Consider the following 19,270-nt stretch of genomic DNA (forward strand, 5'->3'; position numbering starts at 1 on the left):
CCAGCATCTTCTGAAAGTTTTTAGTGGGGCCCATTTGGTCTTTTCATCACAAGCCAAATTTTATGTGGTCATGAAGAGAGGAGGCAAATCAAAAAGGTCCTTATGGAAAAAAGGAAGATGAAAAATAAAAAGGCTCAGTTTCACAACCATGATTAAATAAAACAAACACTTTTGCCATCTGATTAGAAGTGAAGGAATATTTCCAAAACTATTTTCTGAAAGTCACTTAAATATTTCAGCTGAGGGGGTGTTTGGGGAAAGTGAGTTGTGACAGATAACAAAACTGCCTTTCTTGTGTTTTTGACCTTTTTTCATTTTCTGGAAATATATTGCAGCAGCTCTTGTCAGAGCGGTAAGCTGTAAATAAGTATCACAGGATATTTACAGAACATCAGATTCAGGACCACAATCACTCAGATGTGAAACTACTCAGAGCAATCAGGTTTATCCACAAACCTAAAGATTTTAGGTGTTTGCTCAAAGCAATTTCAGCACTGATTGTTTTGCTGTTTGCCCTACAGATAAAACAATGCACAGTTTCAGTGTAGTGCATTCACTACACAGGCTGGCAAGAATATTAACATGAAAGTGTTAAGTTACTGAAAGTGTTTTCTGACTTCAATTCTACCTTAGAGACCAGGAGTCTCAGAGTGAGATATCAACAACAGTGAGGACCATCTGAATGCTCTCAGTGTCAATAAACAATTACACTGGTAAAATGTTCTTGTATTTATTAAGTTTCAGCTAAGAAGAGGAATATTTGAGAAAAGCAGTCACCAGCCAAGGGGACAGGTGGCAGGCCTAATCTTTTGTCAAAGAGGCCATATTAGAAGGGGAAGCAATTTAATACTATGTCAGTGCCAATCAGTATTACTTTCATGGAAGACTGCAAACAGACGACTCTCAGGCCCTTGCTAATTAATTCACATGGAGATATTGGTAACAGATGCTAAATACATGATTAGTCATGGAATCTTTGGTGTCCCCTTTAACATAACTATCACAAAAAATAAAAGGGTTGTACCATTGGAAGCAAGAATTGTACACTTCTGAAATTACTTACAAGTAATATATTCCTGCACTCACCATGATAGTTCTGCCCTGCAGAAATTAAGGTACCATGTTCATATTTTTTTCAGGAACTGAAATTTGTTCTGAGCAGAACTAAACAATGTACAAAAGGAGAGACTTTGGGAAAGCATGGCTTAGCTCCATTTTTTAATGCTAGACACATATCCTTTGCCTCAGTTTTCTGTTGTGAATATTAATAATTTGTTTCTTCAATTTTGAAACATTATGAAACACACAGAAATATGTGTGAAACAGATTACTTTCTCAGTAATGCTGCCCATCAGTCTGAGCTTCCTGTTCAGCTCTTCCTTCCTTGCCGAGGAGAAAATACACGCATGGAACTCCAAAGAATCAGATTCTAATGTTAAAGCTATGTGCTGTTGCAAGCTAGGCCAGCTCCTAAAAAGCATGCAAAATCAGAGTAAGTGGAGCCCAGTCTGGCAGCTGTGAAAACTTTCGCTGCTGGTGCAGCCAAAGCAGATGCTTCAGCTTGGAGCAGCATTCAGCAAAGCAGCCAAATCCTGGGCCATATGGATGGAGGATTGTCCAGGCTGGCACTGGGTGCCAGGGCTGCTGCATGCCCCATCCCCTCTGCTCACATTCAGATGTCTTGTGTTATTTACATAAAGTGACAGAGCTGGAAAAGCACATGGTGGTAAACCTGGCCTGATCCCGAAGGAAGATGCTTAAAAGACAGAACATATAAGTAGATCTTAGCTCAAGTAATTCCCACCTTAAAGGAAGCCTATAAAATACATACCAAACCTCAGACAGTTGAAAGCCACAAAACTCACACCACATACCTATCAGAGGTGATAAGAAGGGCTCACAGGTGGCAATAACACTCAGGGGTTGTCCAGGAGTCCTTAGGTTCCAGCTTGGGAAGGTCTGGGCTCAGCATGCATCTGGAAGCTAGGACAACCTAGAGGATGACCCTGTGGCCTCTGTTTATCAACAGCCGGCCATCAGATGCTCCAGCACATTTTGTCTGAGCAGCATCTTGTTGCTGGCCTCTTAACATGTCACAGACATAAAAGTCCAAGTGGGAAAAGCTGTGTATGTGTGCTTGGTATTTAGCCAGCCCTAATACACCTGACCACACTTTTTATCTTCTTCTCAGATAAAGGATAAAAAAAATCCTAAAGATGCAAAATTTTAGTGTGTTGAAGAAGTGAAAATGTTTTCTGAGACAGTCATTGTGTTCCTTATGAGACAGGGCCTGAATCCAGTGGGTGTTTGGCTGTTGGCTCAAGTGGAGCAGATTTGAGCCTGACACATCACTAACAAAAAATCTTCCCAAAAGGCTTGAGCAGGATGACTCTCCAGCCTGCAGGACAATCTGAGCAGGATGACAGTAATCACAGGAGTTAACCGCAGTACAGAGCAGAGTGCCTGAATGGGAACGGTGAACACAAGCTTTCTAAGTATCCACTCTGCTAGGTCTCACCTTTATCCAAAAAACCACATAAATACATACATATTATTAAGGAAATTGCAGGTCTGTTTGTGAAAGCTTAAATCACAGGTGGGTTGGCCTAAACTGAGAGGAAAAAAGCAAATACTGTCCATGGATAGAATATTTTGTTGATAGTAGACTATATTAGGCTGTGTGGTGTACTTTGCTTTTTGCACTGCTTTAACTATGCATTTCATCATATATTTCCAGGGGTTTCCTGTACAAGGTTCAGAGGAGTCTAAGAATGCGGTCGCTGTTGACGGAGGCCGGCTGCTCCACAGAGCAGAGACTCTGAGACAGAGAGACTGAGCGGCCACAGTCTGTCTTGATCAAGAGAAGGTAAGCTGCGGTGATGCAGAACCTATCCCCCGACCACCTGGGTCCCCTGGGCGGTTTAGCACCAGGATGCAACCCAGCGAGGTGAGACGAAAACCTCGGCAGCGGCAACTGCGAAAGCGGTGGAGCGATGAAGAGAGGAAGCGAGCCAGTCAATCTCCCGTGGAGGAACGAGGTTTATTGGAGGGAGAGGGAGGCACACGAGGTAGGGGTCACAGGAGACTGACCAAGATCCTCCCCCTGGTCTGGCCTTATATGACCGACCCCAGGGGGAGGGAAGACAGAACATAACCAATCAGAATATATTACATAAGCATGAAGAACAAATCAAGAAAAGACAAAGGTGTGGCTTTCCCCCCTAGCCCAATCACCACCCAAACCCCGGGGAACTTTCTAGACTTGGGGAGTGGGTTGGGGGTGATGGACAAGGGGGTCGCCCGGACAACAGAGAAGGGGGAACATTGAGTGGCAACAGAATTTACATAAAATAAGGAGGACCCGGCACGATTGACAGATAACGATCACTGGAGGAGGGGAGGGACCCTGGAATTCCCCTTGCCCTGGTCGCCATCTTAACTCAATATAAGTCAATGGGAATAAAATATAAAACTTGTAAAACTTAACATCCAAACAGTGAAACCGTACGAAACCATGTAAAACAAACGCACCCCAACATAAGAACTGCTGAATGAAGTTGTTTTTCCTGGGTGAAAAGATGGAATATTTGAAATGCCTTGCAAGGTCAGCTAATACAGAAAGACATTCCCATTAAAAGATCAAATTCCATTCCACAGAAACTGATTTTCCCATTATAAGAGTAGGAAATAAATGAGATATATAAGATAGACAGTGTGTGTAGTGAAGAAGTCTTCTCAGGGGCTGACAGTAAGGCATCCCTTTTGCTTTGCTAGGATTGTTGTCACTTTTTTATCAAGTGAGACAAAACAGCACAGAAGAAAATGGGAAATACAACATGAGCTTTTTCTTCCCCTGTGATCCCTGGTGTGCTAAGGTGTTCCCACTGCATGGGTTCTCTTACCTTCTCTACCCATGTTAGCTCCAGCTATGGTTTAGTTTTTTCAAAGCTGTCTAGGAGGAAAGAAATCACAGACCACCTGTGAGAAAGAGAAGAGTTGTTCCTTTTGTGCCTCCTGGAACTGCATTGCCTTTTCCCAGAGCATTTCCCTTCCCAGGATGGCCCATTCTGCATCCTTCCAACATAAGCTCTGAGGGCCCTGACGAGGGACGTACCTCTGGACTCTTTGAAAGACCGCAGTCATTCAGAAAATGCATTTTTCCTTTCATACACAGCTTTAAAACAAAATAGCAGGTTTTTCTGAGAATGAAGCCAGATTTTGTGCTTGTTTCTGGCTCCCTACCTATATACACAGTCTGGCTTAGTTTATCCTCAAAACACAGGATTGAACTTGGGGATAGAATATTTGGCAGTTACATTTAAGATGTAATGAACAAATCAGTTTGTCATCAGTTTATAATGGTACAAACATTTGGAGTATTGCAAGACAGCTTGAATAATATTGTGCTCTCCAAAGCAAAATGTTAGCATTTGGTTAGTGGCAACAGTGGGTAAAAATGAATTCTTGTTGCTGGAATGTTACAGTTCTGTGAGGTTAACCACACTTTGGCCAGCATCAAGCCAGAAATTAGCCTCTCAGCTGCTAGGATGGCAGCCTAAATGTGCAGATTTGATAAAGAAACCTTCCACGGTTCCAGCTGTTTGAGCCCATTCAGAGAAGGGATAAAGGAGTTTAGTGTTAATTTAGATTTGGTTTAACTAGGTCCAAAATTGCCCCCCGCTATGTTATTGATAGAAAAATATGGTACATCTGCTCATTATGATTGTATAGCTTAATAAGAACCCAAATTCCTTCAATGAATTCACACAGCTCCAGGGAATGATGGCTGGAGTCAAGTTTGAGTGCAAGTGGTTGCCATCAGCTCTGCTCCTCAGGCAGGGCTTGCTGAACCAACAGGAGCTGGGGTTCCTGCATTCCTCCCATTATAAGGACCAGTTTTTAAATATTTATGAATTTGCTAAATTTAAATCATTCAGGCAGAACAGCTTATTGTTGTAAAATTTGTTTCCACTTATACAGTTCATTAAAGCAACAGAGATTTGTGCACAAGTGTATATCTTAAAAAATCAGACCTTACTAATGACCCAGGCATGGTAATTAATTTTATGGTAAAGAAACATCTGTATTTTATCTGTTTCCTTTAAACATTTAAAGAATCTACAATAACTTTTTCCCCCTGTAACCAGTCACAACCAAGCCATGACAATACAAAAAAAATCTCCACATGCCTGCCACAGTATTCTTGAAGTCCCTCTGAGTCTTCAAACAATGTTTTTCTTGTGATTGCTGAATTAAATTTTTCTTAAAGGGAAAATAGTTCTTCTTTCAGCAAGATGAATCACAATAGTTTTGACAGAAATTTCTTTAACTTAAATGAGAAAAATGGTGGTTCATTTGTCATTGGCTTCTCAAAAAAAGAATATCCTTACAAGTATCTTAATGTTTATCCCAGACAAATTCCTTTTTATCTGTGATTTCTATCAACCTATTTAAGGGCTTAATTATTTATGGGAACACAGATGTGAGTATTGTCCCCCATAAATTCTTACTAAATTAGGAAACAATACTGAGCCTTTTGATGCGAAAGAAGAATCTGTGATTTGATTTACTAGTTATAACAAAGGTTAGCAAGCCTTGAAGTGTTAATATTGAGGAAAAGGTTTAAGACGGTTGTCATATGAACACACTGATTTTTTTTTATTGCCCTTGTTTTAGCAAAATATATATTTGGTAAGAGAACAAAAACTAATTATTGATTATGAAAATCAGTCAGAATGCATGAGAAACTAATACATCATTAATTATGTCCTTTATTTGAAGGAAGGACAGGAAGGAAGGAAGGAAGGAAGGAAGGAAGGAAGGAAGGAAGGAAGGAAGGAATATAGAGACAAGTATGCTGTCTCACAACTATTGCAAGGAAACATCTACAAATATGACTGTGGAAAAGAATTGGAGAAGGGCATTTGTATCTAGCTTTTATACTTAGAAAATTCTACAGTATGCTTTTTGCCTAGGTTTTATGAAAGTCTTAAGCAGGTTACAGAGATAAAAAATGAAATATGAACTAAAAGTGTTATTTGAAAAATAAACAGCTAATTGGTAAACAAGGCAATTGGGTATCCAGTGTGCAGCAATGATTTGTGAAATCAAAATTGCTTTTGATTTCATGGGAGTCAATGGAAGGGAGGAAAATAAATTACTGATTACAAAGCCCTTCAAAAATTCAGGGCAGTTCTTGCTCCAAGTTCATTGGAGCTTTGATTGTGTATCATTTTGCCCTTCATATGCATCAAACAGGCAAATATTCCACCTGATCTGTTTAGACAGCTGTATACATAGTATTAAAAGAATAATCTCCATATTCAGACACTACATACTGTCCATAACAGGATACAAAATAAATTTCCCAGAGCACAGAGACTGATTTGAAAATGTCAATCTCTATCAGTATTAAGAAAACCCTTTATTCAAATATAGTTAACATGAGTATAGGATACACTAATGAACCCTGTCTAAAAGATGTCCTTTCTCAATAATTTTGGCTCAATTTCTAGGAGCAAGTTAAAAAACATTCCTGTTTTGGTTTCAGCTGGGCTGGACCAGATTTACCTCACAGAGAACCTGCACCAACAGTTGCCCTGGTGCAACCCAGAGTGGGGACACTGCTTCCCTGTGCAAAGGTGCTGCTGGCAGCCAAGGGTGGAACGAGAGGCAGGAAGGAAATTTTAAGCTGGTATCATCACTGACCATCATCACTGGTCCTGTGGTATTATTACATCAGGTCCCAGCTATGCTGTACAGTGCTGTGAGTTTGATATTAAGCAGCTAATAGGAGGTATATATTTTGAAATAGGATTCTCTCAGTTTAAAAGATAAGTTTAAAGAAGTAACTCCTACCTCTTTCAACAAACTTGTAACATAAAGCCTTCCCCCATTAATCTGTGATCGACTATAATCACAACTGTGTAAATAGCAATAGACTGCAAAAATCTCAGTTCAAAATGTTTGCATTCTTATTTTAAAGAGCATCCATTTCTTGTTGGTATGAAATGGAGTCATCCTTCTGCTCAGAGTTAGGAAACTACTCTGTGTCTTCCTAGACACTGGGATTATTTGTGCAGCAAGAAACACCCCGTGTGGAAGCACTCGTCCTGGTTTTAACCATGTGTTAGTCAGGCTCTGAGAGACATGAAGAATTATTATTTCCCCTCTGAGGTGCTTATTGTCACAGAATCTGAGTATTTCATGAGCATGACTGAATCTGTCTTTCAGCATTTATTAATATAAGGCAAAATGTTGTTTCTGTTTTAAAAATAGAAATAACCAGGAGTGGCTAAGTACCTAAAAGCAGACGACTGGGAACTGACTTTTTGAAGTACTTAACATTTTATAGCAGGCTGTAGTTGTACATTTTTACAGCACAACTAGTATTGACTCAGCTGCCTTTCTGAGAGCTCAGCACTTCTAAAAGTCAGACCTCAGGTATTTTGAACTGGGTGCTCAGATCTGATGGAAACACAGTCAGTGACCACCTGTGAAAGTGCTGGTGCATAATTTGCCCACCACTGCCAGCAGCTCACTAGCAGGGCAAGGGACTGAATTCAACTCACCAAAGTGACAAATTGCTCTCTCAAAAACAAGATTTTCCATCCTCTTACTAAATATCTGTCTTACCTTTGGATTTATCAAGTTATGGACAGCAGTATTTTGTGATAGATGACTCGCAAACACTGATGGCCACTTTCGGTAAACAGTACAAATTCAGTGTAGCTTTTCTGTATATTATTAGATAGACACAATGAATTTTGCAAGATGCTGAGACCTTTGTGCAAGAGAGGGGATGTTTCTACTTTCTGTGCCTGACTTGTTGAATATGGCCTCAGTTGTGCTGACTGCAATATTGCAACTTTCCATGCAAATCCCATCCCTGCATTTTACTTGTGCCAAGATTAAAGGAAGCCATATGGAAAGCACAAAGCAAAAATAAAAATAAGAAGTAGAATCATACCCTCTGTTACACACCATGATATTTTAGTATTATGGGAAGTCATCCAGTATTAAAATACTACATAAAATATTGACATGAAGCTGCAAAGCAGAGATAAAAGACAAATTCTGAAAATAGAGGTGACACAAACAGTATCCTACAGCTAAGCCCAAGGAAACTAGACTATAAATTCAAAAGCAACATTAGAAACATTTATGTGTTTTTCTTTTGAGAAAAATAAACAAACACACATGTGCAAACATATTATGAGAGAATTTGAAGTTTATGTTGTCCCTTTCTTCTATTTGTGCTTTTATTTTATTTTCTAGTACCCTATCAATAAAATAGCATTACTTCTATCATCCTTATGATTCAGACATCAATTATTACCTCATAAAGCCACCACACTTACATGGTCATGAAATGCTTTTTAGAATTGTTTTTCATATATTAGAGCTGACAATTCCTGTGTGTAAGCTGGTTCAAATAAACTCGGTGCTCACTTTTAAGCCCCTCTGACCAAAGCCTACATTTTCCCTTATTGTGTAAAATTTCTGATCTTCGTTACACACACACACAAACACAAAGCTGTCCTGAGACACCAGGTCTATGCCACCAGCAAAAACTGATCTGCCCAGAATAAGAAGAAACAGTCTTCTCTTTTTGTGACTGGTTTGGTGCTTGTCTGCATCCCTCCAGAATTCAACAAAGCCATGGCTAATATTGATATTACTGATTCTCAGCTTGTAAAGTGCTTTGTCCCCACCAGAGAGCTGTTGAGTTAATCCCTTGCCTGAACAAATGCAGATAGTGTGAGATGAAAGCGCTGTGTGCTGGTGGAGCTGGCTGCAAAACAACAGCAGGGAAGGGCAGGAGCGCTGCCTCCGGTGACAGCCCACAGTCAGATGGGCTTGGCCAATTGTGAAACCACAGACTAAGCCTCCCTTTCTTCACTCCTGGCTGGGCCAGCCCAGAGCACAAAACCCCAAACCTTTGCTAAAGATATATTGTGGCTGGGAAATGGAGCATGCACAGAAGTGTGTGTTTACACAGATATTGGTACGGTCCCAGCTCAGAAATTCACACAAGTGGCTGAGGAAAAGTGTAGCTGCTGTCCCATGGCCATTCCTGCCACAGCAGAAGATTCTGCTTTTCATCCAGAGTCAGTCACCACATGTGAGCTAATTTCTGCAATAAGAAAATGCAGAAAATGCTTTTAAAAGTTGAAAAAGTTAAATCTTAAAACTCTGTGAGTATAAAAGGAAAACATTTCAGCACTAGTGATCATTTTTGCAAACATGCAGCTCAGCATTTAGTTTCCTTTTTTAGAGTGATTTGCACATGGAACAAGATCCATTGCTTTAAACCTCAAAATTACTGCAAGATGAAAGGGAAGAAGAAAGGATTTCCCACCCTGCTCTAGTCAGCCCCTTTCCTGACTGAGCTCTCTCTCTCTCTTCTGTTCCCAGTTTTGTGCAGCAAAGCCACACGAGGCTGAGTGTCCCAGCAGGGTTTCCCAGATCATTGCCATGGCATGCATGGGTACCCACTGTTCCCTTGCACAAACTCCTCTGGTGAAAGCCCAGCTCTCTCTGGTCTGCTACAACCACTTGTCATGGAAGGAAAGATCCTTCCTGTATGGGCTTCACTGCAAAGAATTTATATAATTTTGTAACTACCCTTTAGTCACCTAACTCACTCACTAGTGACTAACTAACTTTGGTCACTTACAGCCTGGAAATTGAACAGGATAATTTCTCAGAAGGGAAAATAAGTTATTCAGTTCTGGCATGCCAAAGAGTATTGCAATAGCCAGTGATGAAACCAAAAATTCCCTGCTCCAAAACATGAACTCATGTCCCACTCATGCTGTTTCCCTGGTTTTAGCCAGTTCTCTTCTCCTTTCTTTAATATGTAAATGATGGTAAGCATTATATAACCTAAATTATATAAACCTCTCTCCATTTGAATGTATGTCTCCCTTTCTATTATTGATTCTTGTAAATAAATTTATTATTTACCCTATTATAGCATTACCATTTAATACTGAGTTTTATAACTCTCTAAACCTACCAAGCCTATGACAACACTGCTCAAATAATGCTAAAAGTGCACCACAACAAAAAAGATGGGAACTCTTTTGCATTCTCTTCTAAGGGTTTCAGCTGTTTGGCTGAGTACTGGTAATGAGGAGACAACAAAGCTAAGAAGAATTGAAGTTATGAAAATGCCTTCTGACAGCCTGCATGTCAGTAGGAAATGTTTATGCTGTCATCAAGAAGAAAATATTTGGATATTTTTAATATTGAACATATTATGGTACATGGAGAGACAACAATAATAGCTGTTTTTATATATGTGATCTAACTAATAAAAACACACTTGTTATTTATGAAGCAGTAAAATAAACCTAACTCTTCCCTGAGGTGATATTTTATTTAAGAGGTAAACTTATAAAACCATTTAGGTAACCATATAATTACTTTATAAGAAACCTGAGGGCTTCTACTCTGCTGGAAGTTTTGTATGCAGCTTTTTCATTTTCAAACCTTTGGTTTCTCCCATACAAAGACAGATCCTTTCTATCAGCAATAGCAGAAGAGCACCACAAGAACTGCTCTCTGAAGACTGGAAGGTGCCACCTACCTCCATGGGAACAGAGGATGCTCAGCACCTTTCGAGTCAGCTCTGTCTCATAGTGTGTCCCCTGTCTCATTCTCATCTATCTTGTCCAATTTATTGATCGAATCTGGATTCTGTGAACAAAATACTTATTCTGCAGTGCTTTAGGTGACACACAGATAACACTACTGTGAACAACTGTGCAGTCTAAACTAAAGCTTTCTAAACTGTTAAATCAGAAAAAAAAGGTGTTATGGCTTCTTGGAAGTATAATTTCAAGTCTCTGAAAATAAAACTGTGGGTCTTCTGTGCACATAGGTGAGAGGAAAGGGAGTTTTCTCTTCAGACACAAAAGAGAGACAGAGGTATTTACTTACAACATTGCACAGCCTTGTCTGTGTCCAGTTTGTTAGACTTACACCACAGGACACTTGACAGCATAATGATATAAAATTATATAAAATGTAAAGGAAAGCAAACACCTCTTTTAAAGAAATACCCACTTAGCACTCAGTTCAAGTGCCTGCATCTCCAAGCTCAGCAATAACAAATTATTTCAGAACAAAATATACATTCTGCTGGAAGGGCCATGATAAATAGTTCTATCACATTACATGCCTACCATCATGAATCTTAATCTTCACATTAAAGTCACAAGAGCTACTATTGTTCATATTCTTTGCATTTTCATCCCCCATCTGAATATATTCTTCCATTTGGAAAAAAAAAATAAAAAGCAAAAAAAAAAAGGCCTTGACACATGCCTGGACCAAGTGAATTTAAAAGAAAGAAGTTTGGTTGCTATTCCTTCCAGTTGTGAAGCAGGAATTGCTTTTGTATGAGGCTGGGTCTAACAGAGTGAGACTAAACATTTATAAAATCAAGTAGGGATTGAAATATAGCTTTGTGGTTACTAACATTTTGCAGCAGCATATCAAGTTTCACATTTCATCAGCTGAATAGAGTCTGTGTGCTGGGCTATTGTGGTTCAGTAGCTGACAGCAGTCAAGTAAGTGCTGCTCTCTTCCTGGCTTAATCATTTCTATTACACTCAGTGTCAAAACAATAATGTCAGTGAAATAGGCTTGCTGACATTATAGATTAGAATTGAGTGATTCTGAATGTCCTGTGACTGAATTGCATTTTATTTCTAGAAAATTACACATTACAATTGCAAATTAATGAGCTTAGATCTCAACAGGCTGTATCAACAAATATGGAGCTGTGGACTCTGTACTGCTGGAGAGATGATCCATCAGGAAATTCATGAGGTTTAATGTATACTAACAAGAGAACAACTGCTGGAATACTCAGCCATGTGTTGGTGAGGATCTGAAGAAAAATCTATTTTGTTAGGAGGGATTAATTCAGCTACACAAGAAGTGAGAATCCCTGGGGTAATCTCAGAGATTTAAAGGATGGCCCAGAAGAAGAAAAAAAAAATCCTAGATTTTCTTTCTTCTATCTGTGAACCACCACAATATATGAAGACACATCTCCTGAGATTCACTTTAGGAATACATTCAGAGTTTAGAGAGCAGCCACAGTAGCAGGTTGCAGAAATTCTGAGTGACTGACAGCTACCAAATGACAAGAAGTAGCATTTAAAGACTGCAACCATCAGGACACTCGCTGAGAAAGAGCAGGGCATTTCTGTCATCTGCCCTTTAGATGGCATGGACAGCAACTGTGGCACATAGCACTCTCCTACTCTAGTCTTATAATATCCTAGTGTAAAATACTTCGACAGAATATGAGAAGCTTTGAAATACAAAACATATATTCTCTCTTAGAGTGCCCCTAGAAAATCAGCAAATCAGAAATTACTCTTGAATTCATAAAATAATCTGAGGTTGCTCATGAAGAATGAGTAAGACCAAGCTCAGGAAAACTGCAACGGTCAGTCACAAACACAGATAGAAATAACATTGACTATTTGAGATTTTTTAATCAGAGCAATGGGTCACTTTTGTTCCTCTCACTACCTTGTAACCTTCCAAAAATATCCTTTGTGAACGTATGGAGCTTCTCAGATGACTAAAGATGGAAATTTCCAGTTATAGCAATTTTCTCATTCCACATTGTTTTGGTTTCCTTCTGTAGTAAACTTGGCTATGCAGTCATAATTAGAAGATGAATTCCCAGGAGTTTGTATTCTATCAGCTAAGGCTAGAAAAATATTATAAAATTTGTATATTTGGTTTTATATGTATTCTTCTTAATGGGAAAGTACATTAATCTTGTCTGAGCAGGAAGTGAAATTTATTCACAGCCTACAAAAGTTCATATGAATTCAGTATATCATTTGCAAGTGCTGCCATACAGGGAGAAAATTAATCATATTGTTCATACATGGGAATGTTTACCTCCAGAAACCAAAGGAATAGGTCATCATTTTCAAGGCTTTCTGAAAGCCCATTTAATCATTCACCAGAAATAAAACAATCAAACAAGTAATGAACAACAGATTCTCAAAGCCAAAACTAAGGAACACTTTACAAGTAAGAAAAAATGAGCAGGAAATATATGATCTGAATGCAGTTCATAAATTACTAAAAAAATTTAGCAGACACTCATGTGCCAGTGTCTTGTGAGTAATGTGGAAACAGAGAGGAGATCAAGTTTGTGGAATAAACAGTTCTCATCAATATCATGAAAAAATAACATTTGTGAAAAGCAATGAAGGAGAGCTGAGGAATAGAGCAAGACTCCATGAACTGACATAATTCATCTTATTATGAGAAGAGCATCAAAAGTGAGTAATCTGTATTGCATGGTAGAGCTTATTTAAGTTTTCAGCTAATTCTTAGTACTGTTGTTTTGAGCTTGGTTTGAACAGGTATTGGTCAGCCAGCAAAATTATGAACTTATTTTTAAAAATGGTCATGCTTTTAGATCATCTTCATTTACTTGATACTTTTTGGCTAAAGAGTCTGCATGGTGTGTTTTCAATATTTTATCTTCAATCAATCACACACACTAGGCATTTATTTTTTAAAAATCAGCTTTTAGGTTAATCTACTATTACAAGGTAAGATTTTTTTTTGGTGAAATTCCTGATGTAACTGAGAATGAGGGAGAATGAGGAATTCTAGTTTTCCTCTGAAGATGTCAGCTTCAGTCCCATGTATGTAAGGAATATATTAGTTACAGAAGATGTGGACACATTTACCAACTGTGTTTTGACACGATTTTTGCAAAAGCTTCATTACTTTTGCTCCATGGATGATTACTGAGAAGCCACAGCTTTACCCAGTTATGTGACTGACAACCTCCTTTTTATAACTGAATGAGAAAGTTTGTCCTAATTTCATAGTTAGCAGAAAGCCAGTCATGCATGTAAAAAAGGTATAAGTTTTAGTAAGGAATAAAGAGTGCCAGAAATATAACTATTTGTTATGGATAATCCCAGAACATCTGTTGCTCCCTCCCCATGGGTGGTCCAGCTCCAAAATATCCCCAGCTTTTGCCCCTTATGCTCTGCAGCCCAGATAAAGTAATGTTGTACAGTATTTGGTTAGTGCTGCTTGCAGTTTCCCACAGGCTAATACTGGTTTTCTGGGGGAACCATAAATTCTGTGTGAATCATAGAAACAACCACTTTAAGTTAAAAAGAGAAATTGCAAGAGTACACATGAATAAAAATACAGAACTTATCCTCCACACTGGGTTTTGATTAATTTATGTTTACAGTTACAAATATGCTCTCTGCTTTTATCTGTCACTGTTTTCCCAGTGTTTTGTCCATAAAGCAATTCCTTTCTTCCTACTTTTACCCAGAGTGATGGTGGTTCCTTGGGTCACAGTTAAACTGTTTGACTCCACAAGAGTAAGTGCAATACAATCTTTCAAATGGTCACTTACGGCGTTTTAGCATCACCTCTGCCTTTCGTCTGCATCTGTCTTTTCCTCCCCTTGTCTCCCCCACCCCTCTCTTCCACATTCACAGGCTAGAAGGGGACTCTTCTCACATTAAAGCCCTCTCCAGATGCTCCAATTACATCACAACCTGTGGTTATCGCTCCAGAAATGCGATGGAAGGACATTTCTTTGTAAGGAATGTTCCCAATATTAAGCCTTTTTTAATGTGAGGTGATTATCTTCAAGTTCCTATGGCAAACTCAGTATTAAGAATGAGAACAGAACATGAACTAATAAGCTAAAAAAACCCTTGTTTGTGGACTATAGACTGGAATGCTATTCTGTTATGGGAATGGCAACAAGAAAGACCTTTGGATCTTTCAAAATCTGAAGTGCCTGGTTGCAGATGTGCAGAGTGACTGATTATGCACTTATTTTCAGCAAAGATCTACCAAACCCTCAAGCATTCCTCAAACACGTCTTTGCCCCAGTGATCGCTTTTACCTTCTTCTGACCCTCAAAGGTCAGTCAGGCCCTTCCTCCTGTCCATCTTCATTTTCATCACTTTTCCCACAAAGGACAGACACAATAAATTAAGTGGGCACGTCAGGTAACTTTTGCAGTAAAGCAGATTATCTGCCAGATAGAGAAGCCAGAGAGAAGTAGAGATGCTGAGGACAAATTAAGGCACTTGACTTTAGCAGATTTTAGCACACCCAATAAAGGGCAGCTTTGATTTCCTCTTTTTCCTGCCCTCTCCCTGCCCAGGACTGGCTCTTTTCATTTCAGTGGAGTGGGAGGCATGGCTTGGGTGGGGTGCAGCTCCTGGCCACTCCTCAGACAAACCCACAGCTATTGCTCCCTGCCCAGCCCACCTCTGTCCTTACACTGCCCAGGGGTGCTCACCACAATGGCCAGCCAGCCCCACATGGCTGGCACAGAGGTCATCACCATGTCCCGGTGGCCTCCTGGTGTCCCACTGCACCGTGGCTTGGCTCACAAGGTACTGCTGAACAGCCATGCAAACTGTGGCCTTGGCAGGTGGTTTTGTGCCAGGACAGCCACCTTGGGACAGCAGCCCTGCCACTGTCACCTTGGGACCAAGAACATCTCCAAGGCCACCAGATGTCAAAACAAGCTGCAAAAACACATTCAGGAAAAAACCCTGCATTTTAAAGAGAAGGGGTTTTTACACTACAATAGAGCTTGTACTCTCCCATAAAGCATTGATCCACAAGCTAATCAACAGGTATGCTTTAAACAAGAATCCTAGGAAACCTATAAATTTTCCAGTCATTTCTGCAGGAAAAAAACCTAAAAATCAGACTTCATTGTCTGATAAAATATTATGACTAAATTTGTTTTCTTTTTCTTAACTTGGAATAAAAAGAGCAATGTTCTTTCTGAAAAGTGCTAATTAAGTCTGGGTATGTGATCTAGGAAATACAGAGCTGTGTAACCTGATGGAAACAATCATTTTCAATTGTCAAGACACTTCTGCTTCTTTTCACCCCAGTTTCAAGTACATCTGGTTTCCACCTGCTCTATATAAGATTGGTTCCTCCCTTTTTCAAATGTATCATGCTCTCTGGTTTTGGCCACGACTCTCCAGTGGCATTTAACTCAAAAAAGTCAGTTCCACCTGGAATATGGATGCAGCAAGATGGGAAGGAGATGGGTGTTACAGAAATTTATTCTATTCACCAAGGGACATTACAAACTTCAAAAGGGTCAGTTTAGTCAGCACATGAATATACCAGGTTCAAATATACTCTGGTTCAAAATGTAAACTGCTTCAATTTTAAGAAGTAGATTTATATTTTGACTATTGCCCTCTACAAATTTGTTTTAGTTGGTGTCCTTAAACTTTCACATCCTCTGCATGAGTTTTGCAATCTGTCTGACAGCATACATCCCATGTGATAGGAGATTTTCCAGAACAAAGTATGTTTTCTGTCTCCATGACTATTTCCCAGAGGGTCTTCCTTTTCCCACCTGTAGTGGCATTAATTGAAGATTATTGTGGTTTTAAGACCTGGTATGTAAAGGTATCAATTTCATTTTAATTAGCCCTCATAAAAGCTAAAATTATATCAATTTTAAATCCAGAACTGAATTCAGAACTGCAGCTGGAACATGAGAATTTCTCCTTAGGTGTAAGGAAAAGATTATTTACCACTAGGATCATTGGACACTGGGACAGAAGTTGAGAGAGGCTGTGGCCTCCATCCTTTCTAATACATGAAACTCAGTGAAAGATAAAGTGCTGGGCACCCTAAACTTTATGTAGGAGGAGAGAATTACAGACTTTAGAAGCTCCTTCCCACCTACACATTTCTGTGATGTGATTTTCAGCATGGATTTTACTCTATTAAGCAAAAATGTAACTACTGGGCAGACTGTGGTATGAAGATATAAAAGTCAATAATTTTTGTTGGTCCTTTTCTCCCACCTGTAGCAGAAAGATCTGCCCAGAGTCTGCAAAAGCCCCAGGAGGACAGGCACAGCACTTTAAAATATGAGCCTGTGGATCCATTAATGTACTTCAACAACAAGACATTCAGCATTGTAAGGTTCAAGAAATTAGACAGACACCTATCAAATTCAGGACAACTCCTTGGCCCTGTCCTAGAAATGAAGTTTTAATAGCAGGTTCTTTCAGGGGAAACTGGATGTAATTGTAACACTGAAGAGGAAGCAGCTGTCCTCTGAGTATCATCTGGTAATGTGGAAGTCCCTGGAGAGAATCTTTTGCTGCTTCATATTGATATGATTGGGATGATTAGGGAAATCAATGTTTTCCCAGTGCAGCTGTGCTGATGCAACCACTGAAGCGGGCAAATTCCTGCTGTTTTCAAAATATAGCTTAATTCCTTATTCCCTGAAGTGCAGGATAGTCCTAGAGAAATAGTTCATATAGCAGAGGTGTGTGATGCAGCTTTGCAGCGTTACAAATACTGATAAAGTGCTGCTACATCTTTGTGCAGATTGCACTCCAGGTGCTTTTGCAAATCTCGGCTTTGATGATGACACACTGAGGACTTTTTTAAAGGGCACTTCCTCATTTTATTTTTACTGTTCAGAGCATGATCTGTGCACACTAATCAGAGCCTGGCCTGAATAAAAATGATTTTCAAGGCTGTCTGTGCAGGTCCAACACCAGGCAAACTGGAATGAATTTAATTTCACACAACCTGAAGTAGTCATGAAGACAGCAGTGGCTGCAACTGGAGTGCAGCTCTGGCTGAGGAAAAGGCTGATACCATGAGGAGACCCATCACCCAGACACCCTCCCAGCCCTCACATCAGCCACATAGAGGGGGCACCAGGACCCATAACTGACTTGTCCAAGGCCAGGCAGGATGTCTGAAAACAAAACTGAACGCAGATACTTCAATTTTTAATCCAGTATTGGACATATGTTTCTATTTCTTCAGACTCTCCACTCTTTAGCCATTGTGCACATTTGGCACATTTGGAACATGTGGTACTGCCATGGAATGAATGAGACAGTGCTTTTTCCTGGAAGAGAAAAATACCTTGTGATCCCTTCAGTAAAAACCATATTGTAATGGTGTTGGATAAAAGGGTAGTGCAGTTACCTGGCAGGCTGAACAAAGACAATTTCCAGTATTGGGGTGATAAACATGCCAAATTTCAAGTTTTCACTACCTTTTGCAAAGGTGCTAGAACAATTAAAAAGATCTTTAAACCTCTTTCCTAATGATAAAAGCAAAATATCACCTTTTTTTTTAAGCTATAAGCTATTCAACCTTCCCTGACTTAAATATGGAAAGTTGCACTTTGTCTGGAAGCAGGCATGCAGTTGTGCAGGTAAAGCTTAGAGAAAAATTTAAATTATTTAAAGTAATTGAATGACAGCAACAATTCATTGCATATTAAGCAAATGACGCAGATTGAACCCTGCAGAATGTTACAAATGTTTTAAAAGATCCCCATCATGGCCATGAGCTGATCCCTCTATATTAGTATTTTACTTGTAGTCAAGACTGTTTTTGAGAGAAGGATAGCTCCCAGTCACCGTGCTTTAGTTCACACCCTAGAATAGTCTTGGCATGTATGAAATGGGTTTCTTGAGCTTCTTTTTGAAGATGTGCTGTAGGAGTGCATCTAATTTACTATAGCCAAGATTGGTTCTTTTACTCAATGGGAGTTAAAGACTGGAGCTAAAGTGAAATTAAGGATCTTTGAACATGGATAGCTTGGATGTCAAGTGCCTGACATCCGTTATTTCACTCTACACATCTACTTCTTTTGGTCCTTACTTCCTGTTAGTTAGAAAATACTGCCAATAAGTAATAAATGTATGATTATTGTGGATAAAGACACATACAGCACAATGGTACTATTTAAAATGCTTGGTATTATTTAAAAAACTCACACAGCTGAGTTCCCATTGTAACACTGCTCCAAGTGGATGCACAGGAATTATGAGTCTTCAATCAAGGAGGGAGGAAGAAGATGCACCTGATTTGGTTATCCTCTGATGACCTGGTGTGAGCAGTCAGATTCTGAAGTCATCACTTACAGAAGAAAGTTTCTGTGTAATTAGGCTGCTTCAAAGCATAGGAAATCTCTCAGCAAGAGTAAGAATCACAAACTGACTCTTCATGATCGTAATTCAAAAGCAAGAGTACATGGAAAATGTTGTCCAGAGACATTGAACACAGCCTTCAGGATGCTCCCACCAGCATTTTCTGCCTGGAGTTCCACAACCGCTGATGCTGGATATGGGGCACTATTGGATCATAGCACAACAGATCTGACTGATATCAGAAACAGTCACCTTTCTCTTGAAGTAACAAGAGTGAAAGTTTA

This window comes from Camarhynchus parvulus, chromosome 3 (assembly GCF_901933205.1).
Source record: "Camarhynchus parvulus chromosome 3, STF_HiC, whole genome shotgun sequence".
Taxonomy (NCBI): domain Eukaryota; kingdom Metazoa; phylum Chordata; class Aves; order Passeriformes; family Thraupidae; genus Camarhynchus; species Camarhynchus parvulus.